Here is a 4,359-nt window from a genome sequence, read left to right on the forward strand (position 1 = left end):
GTTTTATTGCTGGAGGGAAACAGTAAGACCAATGCAACACATATAAAGGACAATATTTAATTGGGACTGGGTTATAGGTTCAGATGTTCATTCCATTACTAACACTGGAGCATGGCAGCATCCAGGCAGATGTGGGCTGAGAGGAGGAGCTGAAATTTCTACAGTTTGATCCAAAAGCAGACAGGGGAAATTTGGCTTCCACATGGCTAGGTAAAGGGTTTCAAAGCCTATTCTCACACTGCCATACTTGCTCCAAACAGGACACACCCCCAAATTTACCAAAATTTCCTTCCTAGATCAAACATATTCCAAATACCATAACTGGATACACTCAAACTTGGTCAAGAATCTTCATTTTATAATGGGAAGGAGTCAGTACCAAGCAGCAGGGTGGGTAATAGTCCTAGTGGAAACAGAATATGTTCCCAGCCCTATAGGGCCATTGTCATAATTCTCTTCCTCAAACACAACCAGCAAGTGTCAGGGAATAGCATGGATGAGGAGTTAGAAAGAATATAAGAGCCAGGTGTTTCAGAAAAACTCTGTGATATAATCACATGTGGACATGACAAAGCTATGTCACACAGGACAGACAACACAGCAGCTGTGGTCACATATATGCAACTACACAAGGTCAAGACAACTAAATTTCTGCATAGATGGGGAGCTCCCTCTGCCCTTAATGAATCACTATTGTTAGGTTACAGGTGCTGCAAATAGAGATTAATTCTTTTGGAGGATGTGGTCATTGGTAGTTTTCCTTGCTCCAGGATGTGCCCTACACCATGGACCTATGAACATTACTAATTAATAAAACATGGTTTAGAGTTGACTGGCTAATAAATCAGAGGAGTGAGAAAGGAGAAAACATTTTTGTTTTCTTAAGTTCTGTCTTCTAAATATATTTTGTGAAAAAAGCAGTCAACAAACAAAACCACACATAAACACAAAAAGTACATACACACACACACACACACACACACACACACATATGTATGCATATATATTTATTTTCCTGGTTTTTTTAAAAAAAGATTTAAATTTTTTTTATTACGTATTTTCCTCAATTACATTTCCAATGCTATCACAAAAGTCCCCCATACACTCTCCCCAACTTTCCTAACCAACCATTCCCATTTTTTGGCCCTGGCATTCCCCTGTACTGGGGCATATAAAGTTTGCATGTCCAATGGGCCTCTCTTTCCAGTGATGGCCAACTAGGATTTTAAAAGATTTTAGTTGTGAAACCACAATTGCCCAATCCTTTATATTGAGACAGACACAATATTAATCCCACATTCAAACCTTCCAGTCATACCCTTGGTCTGTAGTGCTATCATTGCAGAGCAGCAAGCTGCTCTTCCTGTCCCAGGATGAGTTGTGGAAAACCTGTTGTAGTCACCAGCCCACAGGAAAGGGATGATCACTTGTTTGACTGGGAAGAATTGTTTATCCTGGCCAGTATCCCACCTCTTGGTGCATCTGTCTTTTAAGGAGCAACATTTACACCATGAAATATGGTAAACTTCACAGGTCTTAGGAAAACCACAAACAGCTCTATTTTGAGATTTCCTGTGCTTGTATCCACCCTGTGCATTTATACTCACAGCAATTTTAACACTCTGCCTTATATGCCAACACACATAACTCTGGGTGGGCTCAAGCACTGACAGCAAGGAACTGAAGAAAATGATCAGGAATGTAATAAACATGATAACAGGGGCCCACAAAAGTGTTTCTTGTGGATATCAGGACTCTTTAATACCCAGGGATACAATTATTCACTTTTTGAGAAGACAGTAAGGCAACAATCCATAAGACCTTTGCTCTTCAGTCCCTGTTCTCTCACTGTGTCATACTTCAGAGCAGACTTTAATCCAGCTCCACTGCATCCTCTGTGGAGTCTTCAGGATCAGATCATCTGCCTTAAAGCACTCATTTTCTTAAATTTATTTCTTTTTTTCTGGTGTATGGTCTGCTGTAGTTCAGGGTGACAACGTAGTTGAGAAAGCACAGAAACACATGATCTTAATCCCCCTAACTTGTGAACTCTGGGATGACAGGTTGATTCTACCATATCCGGCCTTTGTATGATTTGTAGTTTTGATTGTGTGTTTATTTTTCTTAATTTGATGAGTAGTTTTATGCTAGCTCATTATCCAATAAGCCTAGGAATCCCACTATTAAATTTGAAAACCTACCTGAGGTTCAACTTATACCTTAATCTTTGTAACAAACAGCTCTCACACATTTTAACTAAGATATAGGAGACTAATAGCACAATCTTCAAATAAACTCAGATATCATGCATAGCCTTGATAACAGTATGGAGGAGACATATTGCTAGTAGCTACTCTTCAATAGTACCCTGATTTGATTTTCACTCCCACATTTAACATCTAAGTGATTTTTTAGTCTAAGGACATTTTTTTCTGTTTGCTTTTCATTTCAAATCACCACAAGTTTGAAGCAGCTGATGTTAGTGCAAGCTTTTCCAAGCATCCAACATGGGTGAAAAATCAGCTGCTCCCTGGGAACACTGAAGTTTTTCCATGCCATATTAGGAGTACTGAAGGTCAAACCCTTGTGGACCAAACAACCACTGGATTGTCAGTCCCCCAGGGAGTGACAATGATTGCAAAACTTCTCCAAGTGTTGAGACACCAGCCATGAGAACCAAGCAAATAAATGAGTCCTACACTCTCCATTTTGATTCAACTGTTGTTAACCTTATAGGAATACAGATCTAATAAAGCCTTATATATGTTTTCTTAGGATTACTAGGTTGAACACAAATGGCCAAAAGAGTCCTGTTTAGGTTCCATGTAGCCAATATAGTGTGCCACATATAAAGCTACCTTCATTGATTCTTGGGTGTCTCCCTTATTTCAGGACTCAGTCTCATCCTGGACACTGAACCAAACAAACTTCAGAGGAGATGGCTTATTTCATTTCACTATTGCTATTTAACAGACAATTAGAGGACTAATATCCAATATATACAATGAACTGTAGAAGTTATACTCCAGAGAATGGAACAACCCTATTTAAAATGTGGTACAGAGTTAAACAAAGAATTCTCAACTGAGGAATACAAGATGGCTGAGAAAAAAAACTAAAGAAATGTTCAGTATCCTTAGTCATGAGGAAATGTAAATTAAAACAACCCTGAAATTCCACCTCACACCAATCATGATGGCTAAGATAAAATCTCACATGACAGAAGATGCTGGCAATTATGTGTAGAAACAGGAATATTCCTCCACTATTTGATGGGATTGAAGCTGGTACAACCACTCTTGAAATCACTTTGAGGGTTCCTGATAAAAGTGGACATAGTACTACCTGAGGACCCAGCAATACCACTCCTTGGCATATAACCAGAAGATGTTCCAACATATAACTAGAACACATGTTCCACTGTGTTCATAGCAGCCTTATTTTTAATATACAGAAGCTGGAAAGAACCCAGATGTCCCTCAACTGAGGAATGGGTACAGAAAATATGGTACATTTAAACAATGCAGTATTACTTAGCTATTAAAAACAAAGGATTTATAAAATTCTTAGGCATAAGGATGGATCTGAAGGATAACATTTTGATTGAGGTAACCCAATCACAAAATAATACATATAATATGCACTCACTAATAAGTGGATATTAGCCCTGAAGCAGAAAAATCCCAATATACAATTCCCATGACACCCAAGAAGGAAGAATTCCATAGTATGGATCCTTTGATCCTCCTTAGAAGAGGGATAAATATACCCATGGAAGGAATTACAGAGACAAAGTAAGGGCCATAGACTGAAGGAATGACCATCCAGAGACTGCCTTACATGGGGATCCATCCCATATACACTCAACAAACCCAGAATCTATTGTGTATGCCAACAAGTGCTTGCTGAGAGGAGCCAAATATAGCTGACTCCTGAGAGGCTCTGCTAGTTCCAAAAAAAAAAAAAAAAAAAAAAAAAAAAACAGATGTGAATGCTTACAGCCATACATTGGACTGAGCACCAGTTCCAAATAAAGGAGATAGAGAAAGGAGTTGAAGGCATTTCTAGCCTCCTAGGAGGAATGATAATATGAACTAAATAGTACTCACTGCGCTCCGAGGGACTAAACCATCAACCAGTGAGTGCACATGTTAGGACTCACGGTTCCAGCTGCATATGTATCAGAGACCTGTACAATTGGTCATCTATGGGAAGAGAGGACCTTGGTCTTATGAAGGTTCTATGTCCATGTATAGGAGAATGCCAGGACCAGGAAGCAAGAGTGGGTGGGTTTTTGAGCAGGGCAAGGAAGAGGGAAGAGGGGGAGAGGGTTTTTGGATGGGAAACTAGGAAAGGAGA

Source organism: Mus caroli, chromosome 6 (assembly GCF_900094665.2).
Source record: "Mus caroli chromosome 6, CAROLI_EIJ_v1.1, whole genome shotgun sequence".
In the NCBI taxonomy this organism is placed as follows: domain Eukaryota; kingdom Metazoa; phylum Chordata; class Mammalia; order Rodentia; family Muridae; genus Mus; species Mus caroli.